This window comes from Triticum aestivum, chromosome 2B, assembly GCF_018294505.1.
Source record: "Triticum aestivum cultivar Chinese Spring chromosome 2B, IWGSC CS RefSeq v2.1, whole genome shotgun sequence".
In the NCBI taxonomy this organism is placed as follows: domain Eukaryota; kingdom Viridiplantae; phylum Streptophyta; class Magnoliopsida; order Poales; family Poaceae; genus Triticum; species Triticum aestivum.
The window spans coordinates 781,709,264-781,720,585 of record NC_057798.1 but is presented as its reverse complement, the minus strand read 5'-3'; positions in this window follow the sequence as shown (position 1 = coordinate 781,720,585).

The following is an 11,322-nucleotide window of genomic DNA, read 5'->3' as shown; positions in this document are numbered from 1 at the left end:
TACTAAAAAATGAGCATAGATGCTTATTTTTAATGACTTATTACAACTCAGAAATAAAAATAAAAAAAATAAATATAGAAGAAAAGAAAAAAAAACTATATAAAAAACTACTTAGAAATAAATAGAAGAAAAAATAGGTGTGATTAACTTTACTAAAAATAAAAAAACTATATAAAAAACTACTCAGAAATGAGCATAGATGCGCTTATAGAGAAAATCCAACCTAAATTCATAATAAATTTCTACTAACTTCAGAGAAATTCAGTATGAATTTAGGTTAAATTCCCTGTATAAGGGCATCTATTTTTATTTTGTGAGGAGTTCAATAAGGCAGAGAGGGAGGGGCTTATAAACTGGTCTGAGCCCCCTCCGGTTGGCGAGGTGAGACTAAACTCTGGCCGCAACGAGGACCAACCCTTTAGTCCCGGTTGGTGGCTTTGGTCCCGGTTCAAGCCACCAACCGGGACTAATAGTGTTGGGCCAGGAGCTAGGTCCATTCGTCCCGGTTCGTCCCACCAACCGGGACCAATAGGTCTAGACGAATTGGGACCAATGGCCCACGTGGCCTGGCCGGCCCCCGGGGCTCACGAACCGGGTCCGATGCCCCCATTGGTCCCGGTTTTGGATTGAACCGAGACTAATGGGCTGGGCCGGCCTGGACCATTGGCCCATTTTCTACTAGTGAGTGATGAGATCCACATGATAATCCAAGAACTAGATACTCAAAACGTCCATAACCGGGGACACGGCTAACCATGATTAGTTTATACACTCCGTAGAGGTTTGCGCACTTTTCCCCACAAGACTCGATCTCCTCCGTTTGATTTCTCGCACTAAATGGTGTTTGAGAAACGGATGATCGAGACACAGTCTTTCAGAAGCATTAACTCTTTACTCTGGGTAGACAGTTACACCTACTTTCCTCTACATCTGCTAGCCCACCACTAAAAGAGGTCTTGCAACTTACTCAACTATGCTAGAGCCCATAATAGCTTGTGGCTGCACACGGAAGTTTCTAGCATGAATAGTCTTATGATCCCTTTGAGCCTGGGTGGCGGTCCATAGGAAAATCACACGGTACCCCGGGATTTCCAAAAAAACAGGCAACACTGGGTTCCCCAGGTGCCTCAATCCACCCAGATGTGTATTAAAGTAGCCACCTTAAGTTAACCATTAAATAACAACACTCACATCTGTCATGGATACACTCACCCAATCCACATCTACAAGCATAGCATAGCAATATAAGCAACATAGAAGTAACTCCCAAAGGTTTGATATTAAAGAAGACAATAGGTACTACCTCATCTACTTCCCAAAACCCACATGTTAATCAGATCCTAACCATGTAATTGTTTGAGGATTAATCTAATGCAATAAAACTGGGTAGTAAAGAGGTATGATCAAAGTGTTACTTGCCATGCTGATGATCCGTGAAACCTAGAGACTCGTAGTAGCATGCTTCGCACTCCGGGTACTCTATCGCAAACAAACAAGCATACAATAAGCACACAACTAGAAGCACGGGTAAAACTCAAATAAGAGATCTAACCAGAAATTTCAACTTAAGAACTCCGGTTTGCAAAAAAAATCAAATCAAACGAAGCAATGAAACTCAAACTGCGAAAGAAACAAGCTTCGTTTACTAATCTGGACTTAACTCAAATATTACAATAACAAAAACTTGTTTAAGTTGGTAAAACAGAAAGAGGGCTTCGAGATGAAGATCTAGGCGCTTGAATGGCATGATTCTGATAAACGAGCGAAAAGATAAACTAAAACGAAAATCAGGGCAGAAATCGCGATCGAAAATAATCGCGGAAAATCCCTGGAAAAAGAAAAACTGACGAACAGGCTATCGAACGAACATTCGCTGTCTGCGGCTAAATGGTGAAAATCGTTCGTTAAAATGAACGAACGAACGACCGTTCGCTAACTAACTAAACCAAAAAAAACCGAACCGAATCTAAAAAAACAGATCTAGGGTTTAAAAAAAACAGATTGGTTTTCCCGAGAAACCGGCGGCGGCGACTATACCTCCGGCGAGGTCCGGCGAGGTGGGGCGGCGGGCTCCGGCGGGGCGGAACGGGCGGCGGCGGCGGCGGCCGATGTTAGGGTTTCGGGCGGCGAGGCGGCGCTACTTGGGCTGTCGGGCCTCGGGCCTCGGATTAGAAAGCTGCCCGGGCACAGTGTCCAAGTCGGACACGGCCAGGTAAGTCGGTTGCGTTTTTTTTAAATTATTCCGCGTAGAAAAACAAATAAAAGAAATACTAAGTAGACTCCAAAAATCCTGAAATAAATTTTCCCCGTCCTCTAAAAATATAGCGGACAAAGTGAACATTTATTTGGGCCTCTAATGCAATTTTGAAAAACGCATATTTTTCCTAATTCAAATAAAATAGCGATAAAACTCCGAATAAAATTCTTATTTGATTTTAATATTAAATCCCCAATATTTCTTTATTTTGGGAAGTAATTTTATCCCCTCTCTTTTATTTTTATAAAAGAAATATTCAAAGAGAAAATAATTAAAATCAAATTATCCTCTTTTCAAAATTTGAGAAAACTCAAATATGAAAATAGCGAAATCCCCAACTCTCTCCGTGGGTTCTTGAGTTGCGTAGAATTTCTAGGATCAAGCCAAAATGAAATAAAATATGATATGCAAAGATGATCTAATGTATTGCATTCCAAATTAAAAATTTGGGATGTTACAAACCTACCCCCCTTAAGATGAATCTCGCCCTCGAGATTCGGGTTGGCGATCCTTCCGTAGGTCTTTCTCTCGTTCCCAGGTGGCTTTTGTCCTCTGTATGGTGGTTCCACTGAACCTTGCAGAACTTGATAACCTTGCTGCGCGTGACTCAGCTGGCAAACTCGAAAATCTTTATTGGTTTCTCCTTGTAGGTCAAATCGCTATCCAACTGAATCGCTTCCAGTGGCACTGTATCTCTTAGGGGAATATCAGCCATCTCCGCGTGGCACTTCTTCAGCTGAGAAACGTGGAACACATCGTGAACTCCTGACAATCCTTCGGGCAACTCCAACTTGTAAGCAACTTCTCCCATACGTTCCAAAACTTTGTATGGTCCCACAAAACATGGCACTAACTTTCTCTTAACTCCAAAATGCTTAACTCCTCAAAGTGGGGACACTCGAAGATAAACTCTGTCTCCGACTTCGTAAACTGTCTCCTTGCGTTTAGAATCCGCATAGCTCTTCTGCCTCGATTGGGCTACCTTGAGTCTATCGTGAATCAGCTTAACACTACTAGGGAAAACCCTAGCAGTAGCGCTGGTTTTATGCTTACTAGTAGCGCGGGTAGGCGCGCTACTAATAAGGCGCTACAGCTATTGCTTAGCAGTAACGCGTGCCCGCACGCGCTACTGCTAGGACAAATAGCTGCAGCGTTTGTTCACTCCCACGCTACTGCTAATTTAACTACTGGCAGCGTGTTTTCTCTCCATCGCTACTAGTATTCTTTTTTTATTTTTTTATTTTTAGTGTATTTATGCGCCATCGTACAAATATTGGTACAATACCAGTTATGAGGTTTACATCATTATGTCCATAACAGTGTGTCAAATGAAGGTTGATTAGGTTCAAGTGGAGGCAATATGTGGTGCATGTCAAAAGTATACTACTAATCCAAACATGATCTAGTTTGGACTAGTAGTACTTTCGATGTGCACCACATGTTGCCTCCACTTGAATCTAATCCGCCAGCACAACCTATTTAATCATCATCATAGTCATTACCACCAACAGTATTTATTTAATCACCACTAACACTAGCTAATAATAATCATCATAGTCATTACCACCAACACTAGCTATTTTATCATCATAGTAATAGTGTAGCACATCATCATCCTCAAACTCATTTCTAGCTAGCTAATCACTCCTGCCGCTCTCTCTTAGGTAAAATAACATAAAACATGTATAGCTCTCCTCCTTGATCAAGTTGGAGCATGCAGATGAACCTGTCTCCTAATCGTGGGTAGCGTATCTGTTTGCTGCCCCCTAGTACTTCTCTGCGCTCCCCCATAACATATTTGGTCCAGTCTTGCACTATTAAGCATTCGTCGCTAATCTTGAATGCACCAAAGTAATCTGTAGGATATCTTGGCCGTAAGCTGATAATACTCATGGTACCTTTAGTCTCGATCTTATAAGGCACAACATTCATCGGGAGTCCCTGTTGAAGAACATCGTATGGTAACATACTTAGCAATGAAGTTTAGCTTCAAAAATAATGTATGAAAAAGATGCACTGAGGACAAATAGTAAAAATCTTACCATCCTTCCTAAATAGATGTGACCGTAGTTCATTACGAACACTATTGGTCGCACGTTTTTAGTACTAATATTTCTAAATGCAGGAAGAAAATTTGTCTTGACAGTATCAAGATCCTCAAGCCATGAAACAAAATGACTGAGCTCCTCGCGGTTGAGTTCAGTCCCGGCACAGTATACGGTCCTGTCTATCAAGCGCTGGACATGTTTGCTTGCACCGAAATAAGCTGACAATACAAATTAGTTGTCAACTATTTTTGAATAAACAATATCAAAGACATAAATATGGTTGAGAAACTTACATAATGGTATAACTGGAGGCGTCTGCACATCAACCCAGATGTCGGTATTACCTTCAATATCATCTTCCGGACGAATATCAAAGGTGATAACCATATTAGGCTCAAATGCATAAGTCTTGCATAGTGCTCGCCATGTTTTGCATCCAAAATAGGTGTAGTCGTCTGAATTGTATAATTTTACGTGGAAAATATAACCATGCTCGGTCTTCAAGTAAAATTTCTTTTCCTCCATAGTACGACTAAAACATTTCTTATCCAATACAAAAACTCTTGCATGGCAGGGGATACGCTAGTAGAATAGTTAAAAAAAGACTTGTCATACTTAATGTCATGCTTAAATTATAAGTTGAAGCAAATGAAGCAAATGTCATGCTTAATTACGATAAAATACTTGTCGTTGTGACTTACTGTATGCACTTCGAAGTTCTCGTCCAGCTTGATGCTGAAGCGCCTATCATCATCTAGGAAGATTCCGTCGCACAGGCCGCGCTCGTCTTCGCAGTATTTGCAAATACCGAAATCCTTTTCGTCGTCAGACATTTCCTATGTTCATAGTTAAAACATTAATTGAAAATCGATCGAAGACAACTACCAGGATAATCAACATAAAAATCCGGGGCACTCGATATTTCCTACATATTCTGGCACAAGTCATGCCAAAATTCACGGAAAAATCCGGCATGACCTTTGCTAAAATAGGACATACCGAGCGCCTGAAATTTGCCGGAACGGAAATGAATCAACACTCCGGCAAAACATAGGCCACTCGGAGGTGTAACCTGCAAACATGACCGGCCACTTGGATATTGAGCAACGCAAGATATACCTTTCAAAATATCTTATAGGACTCAAATTAGCATGCATTCAATAAGCAAAAGTAAATCATCTCATGCATCCGTACATCGTCGAATATTATCACTAATACATCATGAATAGTGTCATACATATAACATCACTAATACAACTAAAACCCTAGCACACGACGGGTATCGGCGCTAGCGGTGGACACTCACAGAGAAGGAACCATCACGAGATCATAGCTCCAGTGAGATCCCTGGAGAACCTGCCAGGTATTGGAGAACCTGTGCTCCAACGCAAAAAAGTAGCGACGGACGTGCGCGTCCTCCTCACTGACACGGTGACGCACCACCTCCGCAGAGTCCTTGAGCCTCTGGACCGTCACTGGCCCACGCGACCGCCACCAAAAAAGGTTCGGGTCAACGACATGCTGGCTCCTCACCAACCTGCGCTCCTCGGTAGGTAGCGCCTCCCAGTACTACCCCGGCGGAGCCCAGTCCCGGACATGGCCCACCTGGTCAAGCAAGTGTCGTCCTCCGCTGACTCGACGACGAGGATGCGGGATAGGCATCGTCCACGTCGAGGCGGGAAAAATTGCTTTAACTAAAAAATAGCAACAAGTTCTTACTAACTAGTTCTATTAATTCAGCTAGTTCTTACTAAAAATAAACTTACTATAAATAAAAATATTCTAGTACCTAATTAGTACCTAGTTCTTACTAACTAATTAGTACCTAGGAACTACTGCCCTAATTACCATCTAATTTGATGAACCTATAGGGGTGGAAAGTGGTAGCGGATATTCCAATTATCCAACTATAAAGTGAAATAAGTGGTCAAATTTTACTCGTTTTATGATTCATCTTAGAAATTTCATTCGTTTCCACCCTTACATGAACCCTTACTCATTTGAGCTGCGTCTGCATCCGATTTGTTTCCACTCTTGCATGAACCCTAACTAATTTGATGCAACTAAAATATAAAGAAACCCTAGGGAGAGGTAGGGGAGAGGGAGGAGCAGGCGTGCTCACCTCGGGTGCCTGCGACGAGGGAGGGGCAGGGCGGCGTCGAGGTCAGGGTCGGGGATCGAGCGCGCGGCGGATGGCGGCATTGAGGTCGGGGTCAGGGGCGGTGTCCGGGGCGGCGTTGAGGTCGGGGACGGGGGCGGCATTGAATCTGGGGTCGGGGCGGCGTAGAGGGTGTGCGGAGAGCGCGTGGCGGCCGACGGGCGACGGCGGCAGCGAGAGTGGAGAGTTGGATTTGGGGGAAGTGGCCGTGGGGAAGGACGAACCCCGTGGTTAAGTCAAAAGTAGAAGTAGCGCGTTGCAGGAAAAACGCTTCTGCTACGTTAGCTACAGCGCGTTCTCGGATACACGCTACTGCTACTCCTTTCTCTTTTCCCCCTTTTTCATTTAGTTTTCTTCACATTTTATTTTCTCCTTTCACCTTATTCTATTTCTTTCATTTTCAGTTACCTTCCTATTTTCTTTCCATTTAATTTTATATCCTCTAGCAGTAGCGAGTTTAGAGTAAAACGCGCTGCTACAAATAAAGTAGCGGTAGCGCGGTTCGTTATAGGTCGCTACTACTATGTGTAGCCTATCGGCTAAGCCGTGGGAATTTTAGTAGTAACGTGTTTAGAGCAAGACGCGCTACTGCTAAAACTTTATCTGCAGCGCGGTTTTCTCAGGCGCGCTACTGCTACTTAGCACCAGCGTGCTTTTTTGACCCTTGCTACTGCTAAAGTTGTGTGTATAAGGTTTTCCCTACTAGTGTAGCCTTCTCTTAAGACTCTCTAATCAAATCTGGTCCAAACAACTAATGGTCTCCAACTTCATCCGATAGCAATGGTGTCCTGCACCTCCTTCCGTACAAAGCTTCAAAAGGGGCCATCTTCAAACTGGCTTGATAGCTGTTGTTGTAAGAGAACTCTGCATAAGGCAAATTGTCGTCCCAACTAGATCCATAATCTAGCGCACAAGCTCTCAACATGTCCTCTAGAATCTGATTGACTCTCTTGGTCTGTCCATCTGTCTGTGGATGAAAGGCTGTACTGAACTCTAGCCTGGTACCCAAAGTTTCGTGCAACTGATTCCAGAACTTTGAGGTAAACTGGGTTCCTCTATCTGATACAATGGTCCTCGGAACTCCATGTGGACATACGATCCTGGTCATGTATATCTTTGCCAACTTAGCACTAGTGTAAGTGGTCTTCACTGAGATGAAATGAGCTACCTTCGTCAAACGATCGACTACAACCCATATCGAGTCATAGCCTGAACGAGTCCTGGGCAATCCCGTGATAAAATCCATGCCTAGCTTATCACACTTCCATTCGGGTATCTGCAATGGCTATAGCAATCCTGCTGGCTTCTGATGTTCTGCCTTCACTCTCTGACATACATCACAAACTGCTACATACTCAGCAATATCCTTCTTCATTCCGGTCCACCAGAAACTATCCTTCAAATCTAGATACATCTTGGTGTTTCCTGGGTGAATCAAATACGGCGAATCATGAGCCTCTTGCAGAATCAACTTCCTGATCTCTGGATCATTAGGAACATATACGCGGTCCTCAAACCATAAGGTATCGTGCTCATCTTCACGAAATCCCTTAGCTTTCCCTTTGCTCATCCTTTCTTTTATCTCGGCAATCTCCTTGTCCGTCTTCTGAGCTTCTCTAATCTTATCCATCAAGGTAGACTGAATCTCCAATGCTGCTACATAGCCTCTTGGAACTATTTCCAAACATAGCTCACGAAGATCCTCTACTAACTCCTGGGGTAACTCTCCGATTATGAGTGTATTCACATGACTCTTGCGGCTCAACGCATCAGCTACTATGTTAGCCTTTCCGGGATGATAATGCAACCTCATATCATAATCCTTGATGAGCTCCAACCATCTCCTTTGCCTGAGATTCAACTCCTTCTGCGTGAAGATATACTTCAAACTCTTGTGATCCGTGTACACCTCACAATGGTTTCCGATGAGAAAGTGTCTCCAAGTCTTCAACGACACATGCACTACGGCTGCTAACTCCAAATCATATGTAGCATAATTCAACTCATGGGGTTTAAGATGTCATGAGGCATATGAAACAACTCTTACCTCCTGCATAAGCACTGCTCCAAGTCCTCGACGAGAAGCGTCACAATACACTTGATAATCCTTGCGTTGATCTAGCAGGATCAACACTGGTGCTGTAACCAAGCATTTCTTCAACTCTTGTAAGCTGGCCTCACATTCCTCAGTACATTTGAACTTGGTGTCCTTCTTCAACAACTCCGTCATAGGCTTTGCAATCTTCGAGAAATTCTCAATGAACCTCCGGTAGTATCCTGTGAGTCCAAGAAAACTCCGGATCTCTCCAACTGACATGGGTGCTTCCCAATTTGTCACAGTGACAACTTTGGTGGGGTCTACTGCTATTCCTTCTCCGGATATAACATGTCCGAGGAATCCAACTTCCTTCAACCAAAACTCACACTTGCTGAACTTGGCATATAACTGATGTTCTGCAAGCTTCCCAAGTACCAAACGCAAATGCTCCTTATGCTCCTCTTCATTCTTCGACTAGACCAAAATATCATCAATGAACACCACGACGAACTTATCCAAAAACTCCATAAACACCTTGTTCATCATGTTCATGAAATAGGCAAGTGCGTTAGTCAGAGAAAATGACATAACGATATACTCATATAGCCCGTACCTTCTGGTAAAAGCTGTCTTGGGTATATCCTGCTCTCGAATCTTCAACTAGTGGTATCCTGACCGCAGATCGATCTTGGAAAATACTTTAGCTCCTTGCAACTGGTCAAACGGATCATTGATCAACGGCAATTGGTAATTGTTCTTGATCGTCACTTCATTCAATCCTCGATAATCAACAACCATCCTCAATGATCCATCGTTATTCTCCACTAGAAGCACTGGGGATCCCCAAGGTGACGAACTTGGGTGAATATAGCCTTTATCCAGTAACTCCTTAATCTGCTTCTTAATTTCCTCCAAATCCTTTGCGGGCATCCTGTACGGTCTCTTAGATATTGGCCCTGTGCCTGGCAAAAACTCAGTCAAAAACTCAATGTCTCTATCCGGTGGCATGCCTGACAACTCTTCTGGAAATATGTCAGGGAAATCCTTCACCACTGGTACTTCCTCCTGTACAACTCCTGATAAGGAATTCACTTGAGTCCTCTTCGGCACATGCCAGGATAGATACTTGATCCTTCTTCCTTCTAGGGTGGTGAGAAAAATAGACTTACTGGCGCAATCGATGTTTCCTCCATACATCGATAGCCAATCCATACCCAGAATCACATCGAAACCTTGTGACTCCAAAATTATCAGGTCCGAGGGGAAAACATGCCTACCTATGGTCAATGGCATCTGAAAACATCCTTGGCTTGCCATATACTCCGCTCCTGGCGAGCTTACTAACATAGGTGCTCTAAGAACTTTGGTGGGCAGTTTATACTTATCCACAAATCCCCTTGATATGTATGAATGTGATGCACCAGTATCAAAAAGAACGATTGCAGTAAATGACTTAACAAAAAACTTACCTATTACTGCATCTGGTTGTGCTTCAACCTCCTCCACGTTAATGTGGTTCACTTGTCCCCTGTTGAAAGGGTTGGGCTTCTTCCCAGAGCTTCCATTTCCATTTCCATTCTTGGCTTCAGGACATTCATTGGCATAATGTCCAGTCTTCTGGCACTTGTAGCAAGTAATGTGACTTAGATCCTTCTTGGCGGGCGTTGCTAGGTTGAAACGGTTCTGGCCGTTGCTTCCTCCATTACCATTCCCATTCTTGGGGCCACTATGGTTGTGCGAACTTCCTCCATTGTGGTTGTGACCTCCATGGTTATGCTAAAAAGGTCCTCCCGAGTTCGGGGTAAAACAAGGCCTCTGCTGGGCTCCAGAATTGTACTTCCCTTGTTCATACTTCCTCTTGTGGTTGTCAATCTGCTGCTACTTCCCTTCAATCATGAGAGCTCTATCTACAAACTCCTTGTAGTTGTTGAAGGTTGCCACCATCAACTGCATGCTCAGCTCATCACTCAGTCCTTCCAGAAACTTCTCCTGCTTAGCTGCATCCGTAGCAACGTCATCTGGGGCATAACGTGCTAACTTACTAAACTCATCCACGTACTGGCCAACTGTACGTCCTCCTTGGCGCAAGTTGCGAAACTCACGCTTCTTCATGGCATAGCTCCTACTGAAACATGGGCAGTACGGAAGGCCTGCTGAAACTGGTCCCATGTGACAATGTCGACAGGGTAAGTAGTTGTGAAGTTCTCCCACCATGATGTTGCGGGTCCATCAAGCTGATGTGCGGAAAAACACACTCTCTCCGCATCTGTGCATCATGCAGTGGTCAACTCCCTTCCAATCTTGTGGAGCCAATTATCTGCAACCATTGGCTCGGTGCTACTGGAGAACACCGGCGGATTCAGCCTTAGAGAATGGGCTAAGTGGTCAATAGGTGGTGGTGGTGGTGGGTTGTTGTTGTTGTTGTTCCCCTGATTCTGATTCTGGACTAGTATCTGCATCAATGCATTCTGCTGCTGGATCAACTGAGTGAGCTCCGATGGGAAAGCAAATCCATTGTCGCGTCTCGGAGGCATCTGGTGGGTTTAGAAAAGATGAGAAAATAGAATAGAAATGAGATCTAGAGGGAAAACACTACCCATATGCACATGAGACAAACACAATCATATCATTTCAATCAAGGCAAACAAGGGCATACAATCGGTCTAACTATCGTTACAAAAGTGCTCGGACTATTCTATATACATGGGGGAATACTACTACTGTTATGGTGGTCGACTAGAAAAATTGATCGGTGGAAGACTCCATGATATCTGCTCCAGCTTCATCAACAAAGTCATCATCTCTACCATCAGGGTCCGAG